At 45.0% G+C, this 12,295-nt stretch overlaps 1 long non-coding RNA gene across 3 annotated transcripts in view; it reads left to right on the forward strand.

Moving 5' to 3' along the window:
- Positions 1-2,851: 2,851 nt before the first annotated feature.
- The window catches only part of LOC139277157 (uncharacterized), a 34,792-nt gene continuing 25,348 nt past the window's right edge, over positions 2,852-12,295 (forward strand). The window contains exons 1-2 of one of the 3 annotated variants that reach the window (XR_011596043.1): positions 2,852-2,894; positions 5,730-5,857. This is a non-coding gene — a long non-coding RNA (uncharacterized lncRNA). Of the gene's footprint in view, positions 2,895-3,309; positions 3,398-4,411; positions 4,850-5,729; positions 5,858-12,295 lie in introns of those variants that run through there. The other 2 variants (XR_011596044.1, XR_011596042.1) reach the window with 2 other exon arrangements.

Genomic DNA, 12,295 nt, shown 5'->3' on the forward strand with positions numbered 1-12,295 from the left:
AGAATTTAATGAGTTCCCCCCCCTCCCCCCCCACCTCGTTCTGGACACCTAATTTGTAACCTGCGCCTGATTTTTTAATGTGTAGAACAGGTTTTTTCAGTTCTACAAAAATCTTCACTTGCTTCATTCTACTTTAGTTTGGAGTACGTTTTCACTGTGGAAACTTTCAAATCAGGCGTCAGTGGCCGGACACGCCCCCTTTTGAAGAAAAAATTCTGTTCCAAAGTAGAACTGTTCTACCTGACTAGAACTGCAGAAAAAAAAATGTGGAGAATTGCGATTTCTAAGATAGTCCGTTCTCCACCAGTTGCTCCTAAAAATCAGGCGCAAATCACGTGGAAACTTGGGCCCTATAAGTGGTAATATAAGTCTCAATTATACTCTGTAAACTGCTGCCCGAATATTCTGCTGAATAAAGTTAAATCACCCTCCCCAATGTGGTTCAACCTTGAATCAATTGGAACCAGAGTCCCTGTGGGATCTTACACTTGCGATCGGTGGGGTGGGGGAGTGGCGGCAGAGGAGCTGGGGCATGGTCGCCTATACTTCCTAGTGGGGCCCAGAGGAGAAGGATGCTAAAATAAAGTTGAAAAGAATGGCCTTTTTGGTTTTTTTCCGCCACCGGCTCCTCTTACAACTAGGGTGACCTGGCAGAGAAACCACACACGCTTTCACACTCAAGCTCATGCATAAAATAACAATTGGGCTGCGAAAACGCCATTGTACACAGATCTGTATATTTAAAGAAGGACCTGACCACTTTTTGACAGGTGTCCCTCTCGCCTGCTCACACGAGCAGGTTAATTTAAAACCTGTGGGAAGAGAGTGGTGGGTGAGTTTCCTGGGCCGTTTCTAACTGCCCGCCTGCCTGGCTTCTGCCAACAGGCAGGGTTCAAATCATTCCGATAGTATTTTGGATTCTTGTTGCAGCCTACAGCCTACAGCCTGCAGGTAAAATTAGGAATGTTGAATTAAGCAAGTTAGTCTTGTAAAACAAATATTCATCACCATGTCGCCATTGTTTAGTTTCTAGTACGGAACACTCCAGAATACCCTACAAGTTTATTGACAGGGAAATATAACAAAGCACTTCCGGGTACCTCTGAAGCAACAATTTATAGTTTTCACAATCCTGTTAGTGCATCCTCTTGTTCAATTCTCTGCGGAGAAGCTGTTGATAACATTATTAATAAATTTACATGTAATGCCAATTATACTGATCTCATTATTGGGAAGCTCCCAGCAAATACCCCTGGTTGACATCAGAGCTTTCCTGGATTGGCTACACTGTGATAAAAGGAGCAGTGAGCGGCGGCCATGGGCAGCGTGGCGGCGTACCACGGCAAGGTACAGCGCGAGCTGGTGCAGGAGGGTGACGGCAGCGAAGAGGGACGTCACCAAAGTCCAGGTCGGTGATTGGAGCGTGGGCCGATACAGCTGGAGCAGCGAGGTCGGGGCGAAGGAGCGGTGAGAGATTGTAGAGGGACGTGATCGGGGCCCAGGAGAGGCGTGAGTTCGGGGCCAGAAGAGGCGAGGGCCCAGGGGCAGCACGGGCCAGCCTACACTGCCATATGTATGCGCACTCGGCCCGTGCAGCAGAGCTGGTTTCCAGTCGTCTTGGTTAATCCTTGCCACTGGTCCAAGACCTAGCTCTGTCAAGCCCGTGTGGTGACTGGTGTGCAACGACCACCCCATGTTAAAAAAAAATCCACGCACAGGCATCTTCCATCCTTCAGGATGTAGTTCAGGGTCTGGAATATTAGGTCCTTCATTGAAACACTTGTGAACTCATCCTTTTTTTGGCGAGGAAGCAAGTCATCCTTGTTTCGAGGGACTGCCTATGATGATGATGATCAGTTTTACTGAAGAGGGATAACTGCTGGAAAATCAAAAATTTCACAGTTTTAGAGATGAGTTTTAATTATGTATATGTGGCATGATTTCAATCCCACAGCCACCCAGTGCATAGCTTAGTAGGCTTAGCTCTGGCAGCCATTCCTTGAAATACAATGCAGTTAAGTGGTATGCATTGGTACAGCATTTTCTGAGTGGTTGCTGAAAACCATATGCTGTATGTAGCAGTGATGTGACAATTCCCAGAACATTGTTAGCAGCCAACAAACTGAATACACCTGGAGGTCTATTCCAAAGTCACTTCCATTATCTGTTTGCCAATATTTGAGCCTGGAAGTTCTGTGCCATGCTCCAGGCATGTCATTTGTTTCACAGATAATGGCACATTCTAAAACCATGGAAAAATGCCCTCTCAATGACATAGAATGAGATTTCAATTGTTCACTATTTTCTGTAGATATAAACAAACTGGCCAATAGACCGATTGTATTAGTTGTTTTAATCATATCACCATATCACATTCATATCTCGAGTATGTTGTGGATCCTCCTCGAAGCATAATAATTGAAAGTCTAGGGGGGGCGAAATTGGGTTCCTTTGACCTCTCATTAGCGCCTCCAGAGGGTGATAACAGGGCACAAATGGTTTTGCAACCGGGAGCAGCCAGATCAGCGACTCCCACCATATTCGGCGGGAGTTTTGCGACAGCGGTACGGCGTTGTGCCCCAATCTCCATCGCCCGGAGATCGTGACATCATCGCCGTGCGCAACACCTCGACAGCGCCCTGGACCCAAAATTGCGTTCCGCCCCTGCAGCATCACCGGACAAAAACACCGACAGCTGCAGGAGGTGTGTATTGGGCGGCTGGTCGCTTCGGGGACGATGTTTAAAGGTGAGGTGGCCGAGGTAAGTAAACAAAACACTTAGCTTCTCTCTTGCGGGTTTTTCTTTGCAGGTTCCTGTCAGCGATCGATCAGCTCGGCATTCTGCTTGAGTGCCAGGCTTTTCGGGCGGGATCGCGGCTGCCGTCGTGGAGAAGGTAACTTTTTTTTCCTTTGCAGAGCCTGCAGCGATGGCCCTTCCCTTTAAAGGAGGGAAGGAGCCTTTCAACCTGGCAGCACTGCTCCATCCACCGCTTTGTCTGCTGCCGATTGCGCTCCGGGAAGGAAGTGGAGACCCTGATTTAGCGCTCCACTTCCTTCCTGGAGCACAAGCGCCAAATGTTTTAAACATTCGTGCCCCAAATGGGGCACACAACAGTTTCTCCCCTAGGACACTGAAAGAGACCACAACAAGGGTTATTCTGGTTAAATTAGTTCAAGGCCTGCTGAGACATACCTGACGCGTACATCCTCTGTCTTAGCCAACTCAATTCTCGGGCTGAATTTTCCGTCATGTTAGCGGGCGCGATCAGTGGCGAGTCGGATGGGAACGATTTTTTTGACTGCGGATCAGGAACCCACTGTCATCGTACTCCCACGTGCCTTTCCCACAGGCGATCTGACCTGCAGCGGCGGAGGAGCCAATTGAAATCATTGTGAGGTACTTTACTGGCACACATTAGCCTTTTTCCCGCTACTTTTTATATGGGATTAACTATTTGTACTGTACTGTTTTTGACAGACAGGCATCTCTCCAGAACCCCCCCGCCCCCCTGCCCATAATGCACTTTTTTGACCGACAGGCAACAAGCCCCGCTCTCTGTCAAGCTCCACCACCACCTCCCCCCCCCCCCCACCCCCCCACGGCTGAATCATTCCATGCGCGTGGTGCCGAGCAGCAGGACTTCAGGCTCCGAATCTTTCCCCGCACCCCCCCCCACCCACCCCCCCACAGCAGGCCTGGGCCCGATGGAGGCAGGAGGGGGCTGATGGAGTGAGAGAGGCTGGGGGAGAAAGAGAGAAGTGGGGCCCCGAACAGGAGCCTCCGATTGGACTCCGACCCTGTCGCTGAGCCCCGAGCCTCCCTTGAGCCGCGAGTCACGAGCGGCGGCGGTGGGCGGCCGGGGGGCGAGGGGGAAGAGAGAGAGCCTGAGGTGGGGGGGAAGAGAGAGAGAGATTGGGGAGAAGGAGGGTGGAGAGATTGGGGGGGTGGTAAAGGAAGAGTCTGGGGGAGGAAGAGAGAGAGAGCTTGGGGGAAAGTGAGAGAGAGAGCCTGGGGGAGAGAGAGCTGGGGCACAGGGGGGGGGGGGGAAGAGAGAGAGAGCCTGCGGGGGGGGAGAGAGAGGTGCTTGGGGGGGAGGAGAGAGAGAAAGAGATTGGGGGGAGGGAGAGAGAGAGAGGTTGGGGGGAGAGTGAGAGAGGCTGGGGGGACAGAGAGAGACATGGGGGGAAGACAGGATTAGAGGGGAGAGAGGGAACTCAGGGAAGACGGATCACGTTCTTCCAACCCACTACAGGGGGCATCGTTGGAGTGGATGATATCCGGAAGTCACGACACTGTCACTATTCACTTCACACCTAATAAACCTGTTCAGGATCCGTACACAATGCCCCATCTATGGTGCGGGGGTGGGGGGGTGGAGGATGCACTTGCGCTTGGGTAAGGCACTTCGGCTGGAGGAGGCATGCACTTGGACTGGGGTAAAACCCTTGTTGTCTTTGGTGGAGCTCTGTCCTCTGTCGCTTCAGGAAGTCGTAGTGGATCGAGTTACAATTTGCAAAGTCAGTTAGATCTTGGGATGGGCAGTTACAGTTACACATTCCTATGAAACTTCAGGGTATGGCTTATCCTCTAAGGGGACCAATTAGAAACAAAGGGTGGAGTATGGTGGCCATTTTGGCAGTACAAATAAACGCGCCCTTTTTATATTTCCATGCATGTCCACAGGATTCACGCAACTCAGGAACCATGTCTGTCAACCGAAGGCATGAGTTCCGTGGCCATTGCTCCAGCTGATTATTTGACAGCATGGAAAACAAATTGAAATAAAAACTTGTTCATTATATCAGCTAACAGATTGATGGAGATTCTGTTCAACTTGAAAAGCTACTGGTAAAAGTTAATTCAAAAATTCCTGAAGGGATGTAAATGCTACCCTTGAGGGAGGGAAATACATTTTTCTCATGATGTTCTCACTTGTTGCCTTCCAACTCAACAGTAATTGCAGTGAATTGATCTGCGCTATAAAAAATGACATATACCATTTAAATAAATTTTTGTGTTGTTTCTGGTCAGATTTTTCGCACAGTATGCTGTGATTGTCCAGTTACACATTAAATCAAGTCATCAACCGTAACAATTTCATTCTCATCATTCATTCCATTGGTTCAATTTGCTTTCAGTCCCTGAATGTGACTAATTTAATATTTCAGTCTGAGACTTTAGGGTGAATTTCAGTTGAATTTCTCTCTATTGTCCATTGTTAACTTCAACGGAAGAGCTGCAGAAATCCCAGAAACACATTGTGAACATCACTTACACTGTTTGTCACAGATTCCGCAGCTCTTCCGCTGAATTTGCATTCGATTGTAAATCCAGCCCTTTACAATTACATTTAAATCTGCTTAATTTTATGTATTGCCTATACACACACATCGTTTATTTATACCAGTTACTGATACAAAAGTCTAGATTTGTGATTAAAGCACCAATAACTTACCAATTAATATACTTTTTAAATTATGTTCTTGATTGTATTTGAAGATGGAGTCATATTACTTAAGGATAATAGTACTTAATATTTCTTTGTCACTCATATATAATTTTTATTATATTCTATGAAAGTTTCAACACTCACTATGTTATAATAAACTTAAAATTTAATGTGGCCATTGTCCGTTTAAGGATAATGGCTTAAAACGCGTCTAATTGGGCCGGGTAATGTGCAGGGTGAGCTTAATAGACCCTATTAATATAAGTTCATTTTCTACAGTGGGATGGAGCCAGCAGCGGGATAGAGACTCGCCACAGATACCGACTGCACCGGATGCGTCATGATAAAGAAAATTCCAGCCCTTGTCACCATTGGCACTTGGGTTTGATGAACTCTCATGAGAATAAGTATATTTAAAACTTTTTTTTTATACTGTTATATTATTAAGAAGATAAAGTATACAAGAGTTAAAATTGGGTTTTGTGCAGTAAATACATTTAAACTGCTCAAATGTGTTAAATATACTCTATCACTGGATTCATCAAGCCATATGTGGCACTGTCCATCTCTTATTAGTCAAAGCATTGTGTATGTCTTCTTCTAATTCTGAGTAAATCAACAATTGGAACTATGCGGTATAGAACAAGTTTCTACTGAGCCAAATGGCCACCATGATCCTTTAGAATTCAGTCGAAATCCTCAGTGTTAGATTTATGATACTCAGAAAGTCAAGATGATTAAATTCATCATTGCTCTGAGCACATCGTTACCCTCTTGACCCTTTTTAAGGATAATCATTTAAGATGCCTAATATACAGTATGTATCAAGTAAATCAGCTATAATTGTGATACCCATTGTCTGTACTAAGAAAGGCATTTCATTATAGAAATTGACCAGGAAATGAGTGTACATTACTTAATATGTGTGCACTGGTGACATAGTGCATTGGTAATATTATTTTTTTAAATTTGTTCATGTGATGTGGGCATCACTGGCAAGGCCAGCATTTATTGCCCATCCCTAATTGCCCTTGAGAAGGTGGTGGTGAGCCGCCTTCTTGAACCACTGCAGTCTGTGTGGTGAAGATACTCCCACATATAGAGGGAGTTCTAGAATTTTTACCTAGTGACGATGAAGGAACTGCGATATGCTTCCAAGTCAGGATGGTGTGTAACTTGGAGGGAAACTTGCAGGTGATGGTGTTCCCATGTGCCTGCTGCCCTTATCCATCTAGGTGATAGAGGTCCTGGATTTGGGAGGTGCTGCCGAAGAAGCCTTAGCGTGTTGCTGCAGTGCATCTTGTTGATGGTACACATTGTAGCCACGATACGCCGATGGTGGAGGGAGTGAATGTTTAAGGTGGTGAATGGGGTGGCAATCAAGCAAGCTGCTTTGTCCGGTGTCGAGTTTTTTGAGTGTTGTTGGAGCTGCACTCATCCAGACAAGTGGAGAGTATTCCATCACACTCCTGACTTGTGCCTTGTAGATGGTGGAAAGGCTTTTGGGAGTCAAGAGGTGAGAAACTCATTGCAGAGTAGCCAGCCTCCACCTGCTCTTGTTGCCACTGTATTTATGTGGCCGGTCCAGTTAGATTTCTGGTCAATGGTGACCCCCAGGATGTTGATAGTAGGGGTTCAGCGATGGTAATGCCTTTGATTGTCAAGGGACGGTGGTTAGACTCTCGCTTGTTGGAGATAGTCATTGCCTGGCACATGTGCGGCACGAATGTTGCATGCCACTTATCAGCCCAAGCCTGAATGTTGTCCAGGTCTTTCTGCATGCAGGCATGGACTGCTTCATTATCTGAGGAGCTGTGAATGGTACTGAACACTGTGCAGTCATCAGCAAATAACTCCACTTCTGACTTTATGATGGAGAGAAGGTCATTGACGAAGCAGCTGAAGATGGTTGGGCCTAGGACACTGCACCAAGGAACTCCTGAGTGATGTCCTGGGGCTGTGATGATTGGCCTTCAATAACCACAACCATCTTCCTTTGTGCTAGGTATGACTGCAGCCAGTGGAGAGTTTTCCCGCTGATTCCCATTGACTTCCGTTATACTTGGGCTCCTTGATGCCACACTCAGTCAAATACAGTCACTTTCACCTCACCTCTGGAATTCAGCTCCTTTATACATGTTTGGACCAAGGCTGTAATGAGGTCTGGAGCCGAGTGGTCCTGGCAGAACCCAAACTGAGCATCGGTGAGCAAGTTATTGGTGAGTAAGTGTCACCCTGATAGCACTGTCGATCACCTTCCATCACTTTGTGGTGATTGATAGTATACTGATGGTGTGGTAATTGGACAGATTGGATTTGTCCTGCTTTTTGTGGATAGGACATACCTGGACAGTTTTCCACATTGTCGGATAGATGCCAGTGTTGTAGCTGTACTGGAACAGCTTGGCCAGATGCGCAGCTAGTTCTGGAGCATAAGTCTTCAGCACAACAGCCGGGATGTTGTCGGGGCCCATAGCCTTTATCCAGTGCACTCAGTCATTTCTTGATATCACGTGGAGTGAATTGAATTGGCTGAAGACAGGCTTCTGTGGGGATCTCAGGAGTAGGCCAATATCGACCATCCACTCAGCACTTCTGGTTGAAGATGGTTGGAAACGCTTCAGCCCTGTCTTTTGCACTTACATGCTGAGCTCCGTCATCATTAAGGATAGGGGTGTTCACTGTGCCTCCTCTTCCCGTTAGTTGTTTAATGGTCCATCACTATTCATGACTGGGTGTGGCAGGACTACAGAGCTTTGTTCTGATCCATTGATTGTGAGATTGCTTAGCTCCGTCTATAGCATGCTACTTCTGCTGTTTAGCATGCATGTAGTCCTGTGTTGCAATTTCCCCAGGTTGGCACCTCATTTTTAGGTACGCTTGGTGCCGCTCCTGGATTCCTTATTGAACCAGGGTTGGTCCTCTGGCTTGATGGTAATGGTAGATTGAGTGATATGCCGGGCCATGAGATTACAGATTGTGGTGGAATAAAATTCTGCTGCTGCTAATGGCCCACAGCACTTCATGGATACCCAGTTGTGAGCTGCTAGATCTGTTTTGAGTCCATCTCATTTAGCACGGTGGTCGTACCATACACCATAATGGAGGGTGCCCTCAGTTTGTGGATGGGAATTCGTCTCCACAATGACTGTGGTGGTCACTGCTAGCAATGTTGTCATGGACAGATGCATCTGCGACACGTAGATTGGTGAGGCTGAGGTCAAGGGCAGTCATTCTCACTTCACCTCTAGAATTCAGCTCTTTTGTCCATTCTTGGACCAAGACTGTAATGAAGTGTGGAGCTGAGTGGTCCTGGCGGAACCCAAGCTAAGCATCGGTGAGCAGGTTATTGGTGAGATAGCACTGTCGACGACACCTTCCATCACTTTGCTGATGATCGAGAGTAGACCGATGGGGCGGTAATTTGCCGGATTGGATTTGTCCTGCTTTTTGTGGACAGGGCATACCTGGGCAGTTTTCCACATTGCCGAGTAGATGCCAGTGTTGTAGCTGTACTGGAACAGCTTGGCTAGAGGCACGGCTCGTTCTGGAGTGTAAGCTTTCAGCACTACAGCCGGTGCCCATAGCCTTTGCTGTATCCAGTGCTCTCAGCTGCTTCTTGATATCACGTGGAGTGAATTGAATTGGCTGAAGACTGGCTTCTGTGATGGTGAGGACCTCAGGAGGAGGCCGATAGGGATCATCCATTCATGATGGTTTTCCATCATCAACAAAGAGCTGGTAACATTAATTCCCAGCTTCTCTCACATACCTCCAAGCAGCTAGCTCAAAAGGTCTGGAAAAAGTTGACTGCCTTTCAGTTGGTGAATCAGTGTAGCTCAAAAAGTCCTAAAAAGGAGGGAAGATTTCAAAAATGGAGCAGTGGATGAGGAGCTAGCATTTGTTTGCGTTGTCTTGTTTACTGCAGTATCTTTAACATGTAAAGCATCATTTAGGGTTTCTCTTCTTCAGACTTTAACGGTGCATTGGCCCAGAATTTGCAGTAGCAATAATGGTGAGGCTGTCTGCCCCTGTCGCTATTGCTAGGTAAAACTGACAGCAACTTCTGACTTCCACACATACGCATTTAAACGCGGAAATCCAGAAGCTGCTGTCCGAGATACCCTGCTCTTCCATAGTGTGCGCTGTTGCAGTCTTTGCCGATGGATCACTGATTTGGCATGAACTTAAACTAATTAACTCACTATTCTCTCTGTAAAGACCAATGAAGAAGTTAAGCCTTAGTCAGTCAGGAGTAACTGAGTTTTTAACAGTGTACTAAGACATAATTATTGCTGAACAACCTCTCTGGCCCTGAAAAAAATAATTTTAGAAGTGAGGAATCTCATTCCCTCTGAAGAAAATGTAAATGTTGCAGATTTAAAAATATATATTTTTATAGTTTGTGTTTTTCTTTTTATGTTTTCCCCTTAATCCCATGTATATGTCCCAATCTTTAGTTCACTTTTTGTACAATGATTTAAACGTAATTTACATTTCCTGCTTTTTATTTCATGCTTTGCCATCTGTGTGAATTCTTCAGTCTGATTGGTTGATCAGTTTCCCTGCTGCCTGCCCTTTTGATGGGCATCATAGATCCCCTGAAGAAGGGGCCAAATTCAAACTGACGGCAGAAAAGTGGAAATCTGTGCTCTAGAGCCAGCTGAAACTTTGTGGGAAGCTTTTTCAAGGTGAACGGCGAGCTTTGCCGCTGACCACTGTTTCTTCGCCGCTGACCATAAAATCTGGGACAATAACTTTTATTTTGCATTTGCCTTGTTCTGCTGAAAATTGGGACTGACTGGGTCAATTCTGGCTTCCCATTGCCAAGATGAATCCCATTCCCGAGACATGGAATCTGTTAGATTTGGCCAGGTTCCTGCAATCTCCATAATTTCAAGGATAGTGGACTATCAGGCGGTGGTTTGCCTGCTAAAATGGGTCCTGTTGGGGTGGGGTCATTTGGAGCATTCTGGGCCATAACCAAAATTAAGATTGTACAGAGCTGCACTGAATAAACACTAATGTTTTTAATATTTTGATGAGTTATTTCAGTTTGCTTTAAATTTACCAGATGGGAAACTATAGCACTGTTATATTTAATTCAACACAATTAAAAAAGAACGTTTTCTTATGGAAAAGAATGGCAAAACTCCAAGTGCATAACCTTTTTAAGGGGCCTATTTGGCAGTGTATTGATTTTCATAGTCATAAAGTGGCTTTTAACTTTGGGAATGTCTTTTGCTGAAATCAATATATGGTAAATAGGCCAAGGAAATGGGTTGGCAACTTGTGCATGCACTCACAAGATTTAGACAATCTACAAGCTGTCTGAGCCCTTGAAAATAACTTAGTTCCAATTTAAAAGGCGCTGTGGCATTGTATTTTAAATTAGAAGACTGATGACATTTCTGTATTAGAAGGGTCCTGCAATGCCACCTGGGCTGGTTTGTTTAGGGAAAGGTCTTGGTTTTCTGAATTATCTGCAGCATTGCAATTGAGTTTTTCAAACCTGAAACTAGCATTTGATAATTGCCATCTATTACATTATATTGTTTAGTGAGAGCTGACTAAAGTTATTTTTCACATTTTGATCTTGAGAATAGGAGAATTCGATAGATTTTACTTCAGATTACAGTACTGTGTAGAGTGGATTGTTATTTATACAGGGGTCATTCCCTACTAATTAGTTCACAGTTTTGGTATCCATGTTACATTTATTGCAGACTATAAATAACTAAATATGTTCTGGCTGTTGAGAGAGAAGGTACCCCAAGTGAGCTTTGAGTTATTGGCTGTTATGGAATGATCATTAAACAATTTATTCCAGAACACACACGAAGTCAACAGATCTTTCATTCTATTTTTTTTCTCCCACTGGGAACACTGTATTCAAGCAAGGTCATTTCTGACTATTAATTATAGCTTCATAGATATAGATAAAACTGAATATAAATTGAAATTTGCTCCTATTTCAAGAACATATGCAAATATATTTATAGTGTAAAGCAATTGCTCCAAGACTTTATTGTGAGCACAAGTTCTTGATATTGTGATATATATTGTAGAAAGTATGAAACAGATACACCAGAATTCTGTTGAACTTGATGTTTTTAATTGGTCCCAAGTAACATGGTAGTATTGGAACAGTTTCAGGCAGAAGAAGACCTTGGTTTCATCTAGCCCACCTATCCACAGTATTCCCTTGGTGCATTTCTAATGACCCTGAATCCCATTTGTTGGCAAGAAGTTATCTAGTTCCTTCTTGAAACCAGTTAAGGTTTCTTGTTCTACCACCCACGCTAGTAATCAGTTCCATATACTTAACACCCTTCACTGGGATGAAGAGTAGACTAGACTTTCGGCACATCATCGCCCATTTAGCGCCCATATAAGAGCTGAGATGCAGGCTATCGCCCATATTTGCTGAAAAGTGGAAACTAACGCCCGATTATAGCCCATTTATCGCTGGCCCAACTTTGGACACTGCTGAATGAGCTGCATCGCTGGCCTACTTAAAAAAAAATGACGTCATCCTTGTGCAAGGCCGAGAATAGTGCTCATAATGGAAACTTGTGCCCAATTATGGCCCAGATTATCGCTGAGTTCTCCCACAATTCTCCCACAATTCGCCCAAATGATCGCTGGTCCAAAAATAGGCTGAAGAAAAGCTGCAATAACTCGGCACTACGGGGAGGATCTGTAATAAAAGGCTGTCAGGAGAATCAATTTGTGAGTGATTTTAGCGGCCTTTTTGACTCTTGCCAATCATCTAATCACTTTGTATTTGTTGAGGACAAATTAAGGGCATTTATAGCAATTTATAATGATGGGGGGGTCCTGTA

Source organism: Pristiophorus japonicus, chromosome 12 (genome assembly GCF_044704955.1).
Source record: "Pristiophorus japonicus isolate sPriJap1 chromosome 12, sPriJap1.hap1, whole genome shotgun sequence".
NCBI lineage: Eukaryota > Metazoa > Chordata > Chondrichthyes > Pristiophoridae > Pristiophorus > Pristiophorus japonicus.